The sequence below is a fragment of the Vicugna pacos genome, chromosome 11, assembly GCF_048564905.1.
Source record: "Vicugna pacos chromosome 11, VicPac4, whole genome shotgun sequence".
NCBI lineage: Eukaryota > Metazoa > Chordata > Mammalia > Artiodactyla > Camelidae > Vicugna > Vicugna pacos.
The window spans coordinates 97,785,727-97,799,262 of record NC_132997.1 but is presented as its reverse complement, the minus strand read 5'-3'; the positions used below and the strand labels follow the sequence as shown (position 1 = coordinate 97,799,262).

The window sequence follows — 13,536 nt, the reverse complement described above, 5'->3', positions numbered from 1 at the left end:
CCCCATCCTCCACTGGAACGGTCTTTGATACAGCTGTGTGCACAGGGATGGAGGCGTAGGGAGATGAATGCGGCCTCCCAAGACCCGCCTGTGGTTCTCTCTCCAAATCACTGGAATCCATGAAGGGAGGGCTCAGAGAAAGGACTTGTGAATACCAAGTCCATCCTCCTGGTACCCTCCACGCCAAAATTCAGCAAACCCAGGATGCTCTGTGATGAAAGTTTACATTTTTTTAAACTTATCTGCTATATCAGTGGTGGCAAAGCATTACAAAGTCAGAGGATCCAAAGTTACCCATTTTAAGGACACATTCAAGAGGTTCAACAGCGCAAAAAGTAGTCAGTAACATAGCCTCTTCGTACCCCAGACGCTCAGTCCTAGAAGAAGCCATTGTTAACAGTTCCTTTTGTATACTTTCAGAGACTGTCTCTGTAAGTATGTAATAAACTTACAGTGGGTATCTTTGTCTTTATCCTGATCTTATTGGAAACGTTTCTAGCACCTCCTGCACTAGCTGGATGCTAGCTTTTAGCCTTACATTCAGAAAGACTTCTATCATGTCCTAGTTCATTAAGAAAAGTTTTCTATATTGACAAGTTTGGATGTTAACTTTTATAACATACATATTTTGCCCCCCATGGAGAAGGTCATTTGATCATTCCTCTTTGATCAACTAATATCTTGAATTATATTAATGGATTACCTAATGTCAAATCATCCTTGCATTCCCAGAAAAAAAGCATATTTGGTAGTAGTAGATTTAGGTTTTTGTGATAGATTGCTAGAATCTATTGCTAATATTTTATTTCAAATTACTGCATCAATATTCATTGCCTTAGTCTTTTTGTTGTTTTATGCTGTATTTGTCAAGTTTTATTTTCTATGCGATTCTGGTTTCAATAAATAATTTAGATTATGTGTATTTTGAAGTTTTGGCAAAATTTGCCTCTGAAACTTACTGACAATTCTTTTTCTTTCATAGAAATTTATATACTTTGATGCTCTGGATCTTTGGACTAGTTTTCTGTTGCTGCTGTAACAAATTACCACAAATTTAGCAGATTAAAACAACATCCATTTACTATCTCACAGTTCTGTAAGTCAAAATTCTACGCACGTTCACCTGTGTCTTCCAAGTGGGGTTGGGCAAAGCAGAGATCAAGACGTCAACTGGCCCGAGCTTTTAACTAGATCCCCAAGAAGAGAATCTGTTTCCAGGCACAATGAAGCTTTCAGAAGAATTCAGTCCCTGGTGGCTGCAGGACTGATGCTCACATGCCTTGCTGCCTGTCAGTGCAGGTCCACGCTGCTCCCAGAGGCCACCTGTATCCCTTGACCTGTGGCCCCTCCACCTCCCATCCTGCAGGGGAGCCATGAGTCCTCCTTGTTCTTCCAATCTTTCTGACTTTCTCTTCTACCATCAGCTGGAGATAGTGCTCTGCTTCAAGGCTCACGTGACAAAAAAAGTCCATCGACATAATCACCCAATCTTAAGGTCAACTGTGCCAAATAACAGAACACAGTCATGGGAGCAGTATTTCACCACATTCACAGATTCCAAGGATCAGAGTAGAATATCCCGGGGAGACTATGTTAAATATTCTACCACAATTTTTTAGGGCCAAAGGCTGGTAATTAATGTTTTCCAATAAAGCATCCATTCCACCCAGGATATTTATGCATAGTGTTAATGAAGTATATTCTTATTATAACAATTATTTTAATTATATTTATATTTGCTCTAGTTTTTCAATCTCACTTGTGATTTTTGTTATTGATGCTCCTCTCCTTCTCTCTTAATTATGTTAGCTAGGATTTATTTCCACCACTGCAAAGAACTGCCTCTAGAAGTAATGTATGAGTTCTACTGGGTTTCTATTTCTTATACATTAATTTCTACTTTTATCTTCATTATTTAATTCTGATTTTATTCATCTTAAATATTTTTTGATTTTATATTCATTATTTAAATGACAATTCATTTCTTTTTTCAGCCTTTCTTGTTTCCTAACACAGGTATTTAAAGTTATGGAAAAAAATTGTAATCTCTTGGCTACCTGTAAGTTTTGATACATAATTCTCTGCTTACTATATTTTCTAGGTACTTCTGGTTGTTCTCTCCTCTCCAACTTGTGTTTGAGAGCTTTTAAATATCCAGGTGATAAAAAGTGTTTGGTTATTAATGGATAATTATATTTCACTTTGATCAGAGTATATACTCTGTATAATTCCCACTTTTAATTTTAATTAAAAGTCTGCATTTTGATTCTTTCAGGAGTTACAAATACCTTTAACATATTTAAACCTTTCATTCAGTTATCATCTGTATTTGCTTACCATTTTTGAAAGCATCTGTTAAAAAATGAAGAATCCATGCATGTACACTTCTCCCACCTCCTCTACTTTATGTTTAGATGATTATATTCATGTTTACATGATTCTGCATTTCAAAGTTTGCAATATTTAGTCTGTTCTGTATACATAATTATCATATTTAGATAAATGTAATGTTAACCAGTAATCTTTGCACCCGGACTTTTTCATTTTTGCTAGATTTTGTTGTCATGTAATATTTTAAAGAAGGGCTCAAATACCCTGTATGTACCTATAAGTGATTCAATTTTTATTCTTTTGTGTCTGACATTCGTGCAACTTACTCCTCGTCTTTAAATCCCAGACCATCTCTCTCCAGTTTTAATTCTGTACCAGTTCTTTTTGTTGCTCTTCCCAAGTTCACATTCAGTCCTTCTGTTATCAGAGGCATTTTCTTCGGTTATATCTTTGAAAATGTTTTCAGTTCCATTTCATCTTTGCTTTTTCCAAGGACACCCGTTTTCTCCAGTGTGCATCTCTCTTGTCCATCTTCTGTGTAACACTTTCCTTAAAATCTTTTAAACTCTGCTTTTTTTCCTTTTTACTCCCCCCAGTTTTTCCTTCATGTCCCTGACTGCAGATTTAGCAATGTTGATCTCTTTTTTACTGATTCTAATTTGGCATTTATTTTTGTAATTACTTAATTTTTCTTTTTCCACTTACTTCCTAAACTCTTCCAGTTCACTCATCACCACCTTCTGCTGTCTTATCATCTGCCTTTGAGTTTTTATAGCTCATTTATGTGTGCTTATTTCAGGGTGACTTCGCTGTCTTTTGTTTGCTAACATAGAGAAGTGTTGTCCACAAGTATCTGCTATCTTGTGGCAGAATTCTTCCTCAGTTGTGATTTTGGTTCTACATTTAATTTAGTACATTCTTTTTATTTTGCAGTATCAATTTTATTGTTCAGTTTTACTTCTGAGACCAATGTAGATTTTTTTTTTTTTTTTGGTTTCTACTCATCTTTAAGTGAGTCCTTTCAGGGCCAGCCATTTGCTCAAGAATAGCATGGAGGAAGGGCCAGGAGAGTAAATGGAGAGAAGAAACTGATGGACATTGTCCCAGCTATCAGGCCATCTGCCCTCAAGACAGATCTCTGCCTTGGGCAAGCAGGAGCTTTGATTGGCTTACAGAGAAACAACTATTTACAGATCCTTCTGGTGGTAACTTAACGTTTACATCTTTTCTGTTGACTGAAGTCAACAGCTGCAGAGCTGATCACCACCAACTGTCTTTCTTACAGCATAACCCTCAGACAATCATCTTGCAAACATGCTGTGTCTGCAGGAGTCCTGCCTCAGCTCTGCCTTAACCAGAATTCTGCAATGTCACAACACGCTCAGCGATGCTCCACCAGAACCCATGGCTCCAAATGGTTTGGCCATTTGGTCCTTCAGAACTTGGTTTACTGCCCAACATCTGCAGAGCCTTTTTCTTTCTTGGCACCCACATGACATTCCCCTGCTGCTAAACTATCAGGAACACAGGTGTGTACCCTCCGTAAGCAACATTTGCATCCTGGTAAAAAGAGAGCCTTCTCACTGGAAAGCCACTCATTTTACAATAAGCCAAGACGTCGTTTCTAAAAACATTTCTCTGAAGCCCAGAACTAACAGGTGAGGCTCTAAGTACTGAAACATAAAGTGGCTTCGGGGTGCTTGCTGTTTATCGTTGATAAATTCGGTAGGAGTATTAGCATTTTATTGTCTTCCTGAGAGTTTCCACTTCTTTTATTTTTCTGGTAGCCAGGAAAATTGGGTCATACTATGCAATAAAAAATCTACTGTCTACATGTCTTCCCATGCAGTTACAGTGAAACAGCAGCACCCTAATAGGACAACTCAGCTGTGATGACACAATGTGTCTATTTCAACCTTCCCAGTATTAATATGGGAAATTTCCTGACACACAGCATAATGAAAGTGGAAGTGATGGATACAGCAAATGATTACATGTCAGAGGCATTATCAGGAATGCTTAACATCTGGATCTATTTTCGCCTCATGACCAAGATGGTATTAGGAAATCGGTGAGAGCTAGACACGGGGGTCAGGCTACCAAACAGTGATGAAACTGCTGGAGTGCGGAAATTTTTTTAAAATGCTATTGGCAAAAATTAAAAAGTGTGACTCCAGGAGGCAGGGAGGGTGCTGGTGGAGCACACACAAGTCAGAAGGGTTCAGATCCTGTGAACCTCTTTCATCTACCGAAATAGATCAAACAGAAGCAACGGCTTCTCCGAGGGGCTGGGATTTGTTAACCCAAATAGAAATACAAACACAGTTGTGGGAAAATGAAAGGTTGATTATAGAAAGGAGTTTGCAAGAAACAACAGATATGGTGCTGCATTAAAAAATGGTCATCTTCACTCCGAAATGGAATTGGGCTTCCAGAGTAAAAGGAAAATCACTTCCATTGGGAGATATGATTGGAGTGGACGGGATTACTGACCCCACTCCTTCGTTCCTGTTATAGGGTTATATACAAATACAGCCATTGCTATAATGTATCCCCTTCCGCTGTTGGAAGAAGTCTTCCGCTGCCCATTGTTTTGGTTTTGGCCATGTGACTTGAATGAAATGTTAGTGGACTTTGGCATGAGCCCAGGCCTTACATGCTCAGTTGGCTTTGGTCTCTTGTGTTCCTGCCACTTGCTATGAGAAACCCATGCCCCAGGGAGCTACTAGCTCAAGGGGAAACCCATGAAGAAGACCTGAACCCCACTGCCTCACAGCCTGGAGCCCCGGCCAGCCAACCTGCCACTGACAGAGCTGTTCACCAAGCCCAATCTAGGTTCACCCCACAGCTTATTTCAAAGTGTTTTTTTTTAAATCAAACTCAATAAAACCCAAGTCTCTGATACCTAGTCTAAAGTGGTTTGTTTTTTTTAATTAATCAATTAATATATTTATTCTTTAATTGAAATACAGTCAGTTTACAATGTTGTGTCAATTTCTGGTGTATAACATAATAGTTCAGTCATATATATACATACTTATATTTGTTTTCACATTCTTTTTCATTTTAGGTTACTAACTACAAAATATTGAATATAGTTCCCTGTGCTATACAGTATAAACTTGTTTATTAATTTTATATGTAGTAGTTAGTATCCGCAAATCTCTAACTCCCAACTTATCCTTTCCCACCCCGCTCCCCGCACCCAGTAACCATAAGAGTGTTTTCTATGCCTATGAGTCTGTTTCTGTTTTGTAAATAAGGTCATTTGTCTTTTTTTTATAGATTCCACATATAAGTGATATCATATGTTATCTTTCTCTTTCTGGCCTACTTCACTTAAAATGACAATCTCCAGGTCCATCCATGTTGCTGCAAATGGCATTATTTTATTATTTTTATGATCTTTTTCAATGGCTTTATGTTTTGTGAAAATTTAAAAATCCTAATTATATGAAAAAGTTTACAACTTTTCATAAGATTTAGCTGTATTCATAGCACTTTCTAAAAATTGTGGTTAAATATACATAATATAAAATTTACCATTTTAAGCATTTTTAGGTTTGCATCTCAGTGGCATTAAGTACATTCACATGGTTGTGTAACTATCCCCACCAGCCATCTCCAGAACTCTTTTCATTTTGCGAAACTGAAACTCTCTGTTCGTCAATCAACAGCACCTCGTTCTCTGCTCCCCCATCTTTCTGTCTCTATAAATTTGTCCACTCTAGGTGTCTCACATGAGTGGAATAATACAGACTTTGATTTTTCTCACAGGTTTATTTCACTTAGCATAATACCGTCAAGGTTCATCCATGGAGTGGCATGTGTCAGAACTCCCTTCCTTTTCAGGACTGAGTAATAGTCCGATGTATGGCTACACCACATTCGTTTATCCATTCATCTGCAGATAGACATCTGGTCGTTGCCACCGTTTGGTTGCTGTGGATAGTGCAGGTGTGCGCGTGGGTATGCAGATATCTCTTGGAGACCCTCCTCTTAATTCTTTGAGGATATGTACTCAAAACTGGAATTGTTGAAAATATGGTAATTCTATTTTTAATTTTTTGAGGAACCACCATACTGTTTTGCATATTTCAGAGAGTTTTAGAACTATTGTGTTTTGGAGGCAGAAACAACCATACAGAGCACAGGCCAGGCCTCACGTGTTGTAAATGAGGAAACTCAGTCTTCAGAGGAGACGTCTATGTGACTGGTAGGCAGCTTTGTTAATTTCAGTTTTGCTAGAAAACTTTAAATTTCGGTTCGAGAAATACTTCCTCTGTGAAACCTCTCCCGACTCCTCCAGTGGGCACTGCCTACCTTGTACCGAGGCCCCACTGCATCATGTGCACGCCTTTATCTTCCTTTCTGTCTGTCCCCCATCCTGTTAGCCCTCAGGAGGCAGGGCCATCAATTTTTTTATCTTCTTTTTTGAATCTGCAGTTATTTGCATAATTCCTAAGAGCTTAATAGATACTCATTGGAGACCTCAGGCAACACTCACCTCTGAATCCACCTCTCCCTCAGCCTCGGGCCACCAACATTTGGACCGCATCCCAGCTCCGCGCAGTCACAGCCCCTCGTGAGCTGGTTTCCTGTTCCACCAAAGCACAGGGCGTTCTTGGTCCCTCCCTCCGGGCCAGCCTCCCTGGGCTCGCCTCTCCTTCCCTGCTTGGTCCTGCTCTCTGGCCACTGCTCCTCTTTCTCAGGGTCCCTCATGACTGTGTTCTCATCCTTGACCTTTGCTTGCTAGTCTCCTGTCCCTGAGAGAGTCGCACGCCCAGTTTCAGTGGGAGCTCTTTCCTCCAACCTCGCACCTATGCACTGGCCCCTGACATCTCCTCTGAGCTCAGGACCACTTTTCCAGGGACCTGACAGAGGTTCCCACATGGAGAGACTTCAGTCCTTTACCCCGCTCCCCTTGTCCTGAGCAACTTATTTTTGGTAATGGCCTTGCCATCCTCATTAAATCCAGAGGTCACTGCCATCTCTCTCCCTGACATCTGCTCTCCTGGCTCCCTTCCCCGCGCTGGTACCTCCGTTCAGGCATCTGCCGCTCCATCTTGCTGCCTCCAGTTTATCCTGCTCACTGCTCCTAGGGTGGAATTCCTTGAACGCCACATGAATCAGGCCAAACCCTGGCTCAAATGTACCTGCTGGCCTTTGACCTTACAGCCAGGCAGACACCTTAGCTGCCTGCGGCCTGGCCCCATCACCCTCTTCTTTGTCCTGTTAGCTCTCGGCCAGGTGCTAGAGGGGCATGAAGAATCTATGTCCTGGTCCTAGCTGTCACTTAAAACAACCCCGGGGAGAGAGCACACACACCCAAGTCACGTGCCCATCTTTAACATGTGTCGCTATTTTCCAGTCTAAAGAGAGAGATCTCAGAACATTCCATCTCTGCCCAGACTTGTGGCTTTGTCCCTTCTCCGGCAGAGTCCTGTGGAGAGCACCTCTTGACTCCCACAGCTCCCTGACAAGCTGCCTCTGGCCTGCTTTTGGCACAGAATTTCATCCCAGGAGTGATGAGATGGCAGATCACCCTCTGACTCCCCTTTTCACAGCAGCAAATGTTTCCACCCAGACGTGGGGTGCAGACATCGGCCAGGTCAGGGGCTGCATCGTGGGTGCCTGTCCCTTTGACTGCTGAGCCGGCTGCCAAGCATGGTTCTGCGGCTGCTCCACCCCATGGGCATGAGGGAGGGATCACATGAAGAGGCTGCTGCCCAGGGCCATGCAGTTTAGCGAAGGACAGATGGTCTCCCGTCTGGCAGCCTTGACATATGCTCGGCCTCAGCTGGAGATGAAGCCCTAGGCTCCGCTAAGTCCGCTCTTGACCCTGACCCAGCAGCCTGAGTGCTACCAGCCAAGACTCACAAAGATGCAACTGTGCTCACTGCGGTCCGCACCGGGAAACCCAGCTGCACTCTGAACCCACCAATCCCAGATGCTGCAAGGTCTGTGGGGCTAACGAGCCTCTTCAATCAGACAAGATTAATTTTCAAGAGGCAAAGACCATTAGGGAAAAGAGGACACACTGCAGGGATGGAGGGTCTCAGAAGAGCTGATCCGTTACAGGCACAGATCCATACCAGTGACAGGGCCGCTTCCAGGACCCCCAGTCTGGACCTGCAGGCCCAGGGCCACAGCAGAATGGATTTAAACTCCAACAGCTGGGAACCAGCTGGCCTGACACGGCCCGCATGTGCACTTCAAGAATAAATTCAGGCCCAGACACTTCCTTCCCTGCATCATGAAAAAGCAATTAAATCCCCTCTGCTCTAAAGAGCAGCAGATAGTGTACCTCTTTCGGCTGCCCAGAAGGGCACGGTCGGCTTGGGAAGCTGAACTGACGTCCTTGAGTCCTGAAGTGGGCTTAAGGCGCTGTCAGTGACGCTGCATACGAAATCAGCTATTTGGAGTCTTCAGAGGAAACGCTGACAGGCTGCTCCTCCTGGCGAGCTCCTGCATCAGAAATGAGCCCGGGGACAGAGCCAGGGGCGTGAGAGTCAAGAAAGCACCTACTCATTACCTAACGCAGATGTAACTTGCCCACGGCCGCTGGTGGGAGCGCTGGCGAGGCACAAGCAGGAGGCAGGTGACATTTAGCCGGCGGTCAGGACGAGCCCCCCAGAGGAGACTGGTATGGCTTGGAGTGGGGGTGGGGGTCGAACCCTACACAAAAGGCCAGAGCTGACTCGAGACCTTGGAGGCCAGAACCTAGCACTGCAAGTAATGACATCAGAAAGTTGGTGCAATGAACATTGGGGTGCAGGTGTCATCCTGAAGTAGATTTCCTTCTGGGTACAAGCCCAGGAGTGGGATTCCTGGGTCATATGGTAAGTCTATTCCTAGTCTTTTGAGGAATCTCCACACTGTTTTCCATAGTGGCTGCACCAAACTGCCTTCCCACCAGCAGTGTAGGAGGGTTCCCCTTTCTCCACAGCCTCTCCAGCATTTGTCATTTGTGGATTTTTGAATGACGGCCATTCTGACTGGTGTGAGGTGATACCTCATTGTAGTTTTGATTTGCATTTCTCTGATAATTAGTGATATTGAGCACTTTTTCATGTGCTTTTTGATCATTTGTATGTCTTCCTTGGAGAATTGCTTGTTTAGGTCTTCTGCCCATTTTTGGATTGGGTTGTTTATTTTTTTCTTATTGAGTCATAGCCAAAACATGGAAACAGCCTAAATGTCCATCAACAGGTGACTGGATAAAGAAGATGCGGTATATTTATACAATGGAATACTACTCAGCCATAAAAACCGACAACATAATGCCATTTGCAGCAACATGGATGCTCCTAGAGAATGTCATTCTAAGTGAAATAAGCCAGAAAGAGAAAGAAAAATACCATATGAGATCGCTCATATGTGGAACCTAAAAAACAAAAACAAAAACAAACAAACAAACAAAAACAAAGCATAAATACAGGACAGAAATAGACTCATGGACAGAGAATACAGACTTGTGGTTACCAGGAGGATGGAGGGTGGGAAGGGATAGACTGGGATTTCAAAATTGTAGAATAGATAAACAAGATTACACTGTATAGCACAGGGAAATATACACAAAATGTTATGATAAATCACAGAGAAAAAAATGTGACAATGAGTGTGTATATGTCCATGAATGACTGAAAAATTGTGCTGAACACTGGAATTTGACACAACATTGTAAAATGATTATAAATCAATAAAAAATGTTAAAAAAAAAAAGAAAGTTGGTGCAAATTTGGATGAAGATAAGACACCAGAAAATGTCTTCTAAGATGCCCCAGGAAAGAAAATAAAAGGATGTACACATACCCCAGCAGAACTGCCGAGCAGGAAGACTCAAAACTGTTCCAGTGAACAAAGGACTGTAAATACATTAGCTAATTTCACGCGTTTAACAAATAATGACTAATCCTTACAAAGCACTTAGCAAGAGCCAGACTCTGAAGTCCTGAGTTTTCCCTGTGATCTTTACAAGGTAAGGATTGTCACCCCACTCCACAAACTGGGAGACACAAGGGGATTAAGCCAATCATTCGAGTCATACAGCCAGTAAGTGCATGAGCTAGGGGTCTCCCCCCACCCGCCGCTGTCCTGCCCCAGTGTCTTTATTCTTAGCCATCACACCGTGAATCACACCACCAGGCCAAGAGCCCAGCGCAATGCAATTCTTACCATACTCATTGTGCTGTTTTTATTGTTTTCTTTTAAGCTAGTATAAAAATAGATACACGGTATGGTGGGCAGAAGAATGCGTCCCTCCCTCAGCTGTCTATGTTCCCATCTCTGGAAACTGACTGTATTGGGTTACATGGCAAGGGGGATTAAGGTTGCAAGTGAAATTAAGTTTCCTAATCAGCTGACTTAACCCATCTTGGATTCTTTGGTGGGGCTGATATAATCACAGGGTTCTTAAATGTGGAAAGGGGAGGCAGAATTGGGAAAACCTACACTCTTCCTTCCGTTTCTCTTCACTCTTGCCTGGCTACCACATTCACACTTCTCACACCAGATGTGTGGTTTCTCCCCCATACCAAGCAATTCTCTCTAACACCAGCTAGATGTCCTATGATTCAATTTAATCCTGACACTCCTGGAGTTCACGCACACCCCCCAGGTGAAGGATTCGTCCACAAGACAACACCTCACCCAAGACACCAATTCCAAGTAGCAGGTTCCAAGTTTACCCACAACTTCTGTCCAACTTCACTACAAATCACATGTTCCCATAATTTCCTTTCTGGGCTCAATTAATTTCCTAGAGCTGCTCACAGATCTCAAGTAAACAGTTCACCTTGTAGACTCCCAGTTTATTATTAAAGGATGTAACTCAGACATCGCCAGATGGAAGAGATGCAGAGGGCAAGGGGAGGGGTGTGGAGCCGCCATAACTTCTCCGGGCTCCCACTCTCCCAGCAAATCCACATGTTCAGCAGCCTGGCGCCCTGTACTTTGAGATTTTATAAAGACTTCATTGCATGGCCATGACTGATCATTTACTCAATCTCTAGCCCCTCTCCCCTGTAGGGGGAGGGGATGAAAGTTTCATGCTTCTAACCATGGCTTGATCTTTCTGGTGACCCGCCCCCATCCTGAAGCCACCCAGCCAGAGTCGCCTTATTAGAACAAAGACACTCCCATCACCCAGGAGATTCGAAGAGACTCGGGAGCTCTGTGTCCGGAACCGGGATCAAAGCCCAAATATCAGAACAGGAAATAACCCCAGTGCTTTGGTCACTTGGGAAATTACAAAGGTTTTAAGATCTCTGGGCCTGGAACGGGGAACAGAGACCAATAGATGTATTTCCAATTATTTCAAAGAGACAGAAGAGGTGATCAGAGAAATTATTTGTGAGAAGAACTTGACCTGCTCTTTCCGTCTTTGAAGGAGGAGGAAGGGGCCACACACCAAGGAAAATACGTGCCTCTCGAAGCTGGAAAAGACAAAGAAATGGATTTTCCTCTAGAGCTTCCAGAAGGAACCAGCCTTGCCCACGTTTAACTTTACTCCAGTGAAACCTGTATCATATGCCTAACATACTGGACTATTAGCTAATAAATTTGTGTGCCTTTAAGCCACTAAGTTTGTGGTAACTTGTGACTTCTGCAACAGAAAACTAATCTCTAAGAAATGACACTTACTCAACCGTCCATGTGCCAGGTCCTCAGGTGTTTTCTTGTTCAATCCATACGACAATCCTAGGAGAACACCTTTATTGACTCCATTTTAGAGATAAAGCAGCTGAGTCATAAGAAGATTATTGCTTAAACAATAAAAGGTGTCAGGACCAGAATTTGAGCAAAGGTTTGTGGAGTCTACCTGCTTCCCACCAAGGGTCTGCAGTTAGAAAGGGAAGGAGGCAGGAAGGCCTGCAGGTTAAGTCCAGAGACTCTGATGCCTCAGGGAGAGTTCCCAGGGAGAGGAAGATGTCAGTGTGTGGAGCGCCTGCCCAGAGTCCCTGCAGCTGGAGGTCCTGGACCGGAGCGCCTGGTTCCCAAGGGCTCTCTCAGCATGTTCCTTCTCTTGTCTCCAGATTCTCCCACAGGCCCATGAGCTCATGGCAGATGGTTCCTCAAGTCAACCTCGAGCTGCGTCTCCCGGCCCAGCAGGTGCTCACCAGGGTACCATTGTGACGTCAGCCTGTTGAGGTCCCGGCCCCAGCTCTGCACCTGTGACCGCGGCAGCCAGAGGAGGTGCATGAAGCCGCAGGCCTGCATCCTTCCAGAAGGCTCTGTGTCAGCTGTTACAGTGGCTCATGGTGATGAGATAATATTCTGCTCTTCTCATGAAGTTACACCACTGATTCAACTGCCAAAGGGAGTGAGAGAGTTTGAAATTGAACTATTTTGCTCCCACTTTTGTTCCAGTGAAATTTTGAAAACAGTGAAATCATAAGGGAAAAATAAAAACCTGAGGACTGAGATTCCTTTAGAGTCTAGCAAGATTCCCCTTACTTTGTGAACATTGAACCCCTCCAGACAATTACTCGTCACCTAAAACTAGCAGAGGGAAGGCGAGTTCACCTCCAGATGAGAAATAGTGGTCGTTATAAATATAAATCATGCACTTTTTATAATAGACAGCACCTATCATTGGATAACGTGGAAGACGAGACATAGATCTGTGTTTGCAGAACAGTAAGTTACCACTGTGGGAAAGGGGGACGGGGAGAAGAAGGAAGGATCGTAGCAGCAGAAATGGACCACTCATGGGACATTTAGGAATAAGTGGGCTGAAAACTAGGAAAGGTCATGTCACCGCCAGGGCCCCATCTTCTTCAACTGGCTTTGAATTTAAATGGCAATCTATGCAACCCATTGCAACAGACGTTAATTGTGAACCTACTGTGTTCCAGCGCACATACACAGAGACGTCCAGACCCGCAAGGAGCTCACACCTTGATGGAGGTATAAGATGAGCTGCATACAAACAGAAGCAGAGCTTCAGGAATCCCATCTCTGTCATTTCTTATTTCAAGAGGATAAATGGGAAAACCATATGGCCACCTATACGGATGCCAAAAAGGCATTTTCCAAGATTGCACATCTGCTTCTGATAAAACTTCTAAGTAACTGGGGAGTGAAAATACAGTTTTGAAAATTAAGAGCATCAATTAGAAACATCAAGCAGGCAGCTTAGCCTATAATAAATCATCAGATATTCCCATTAGAGTCAGAGTGGCAACTCGCCAGAAACGACCA

At 43.3% G+C, this 13,536-nt stretch overlaps 1 protein-coding gene across 5 annotated transcripts in view; it reads right to left on the bottom strand.

The window, feature by feature from the left end:
* The window catches only part of NPS (neuropeptide S), a 55,102-nt gene extending 41,889 nt beyond the window's left edge, over window positions 1-13,213 (bottom strand). The window contains exons 1-4 of one of the 5 annotated variants that reach the window (XM_072972379.1): window positions 13,181-13,213; window positions 12,155-12,643; window positions 11,977-12,045; window positions 11,702-11,768 (exon numbers count right to left, since the gene is read on the bottom strand). The gene's annotated coding sequence lies outside the window, so the exon portion shown is untranslated. Of the gene's footprint in view, window positions 1-11,701; window positions 11,769-11,976; window positions 12,644-13,180 lie in introns of those variants that run through there. The other 4 variants (XM_072972378.1, XM_072972380.1, XR_012078130.1 and 1 more) reach the window with 4 other exon arrangements.
* Between the last annotated feature and the right edge of the window lie 323 nt (window positions 13,214-13,536).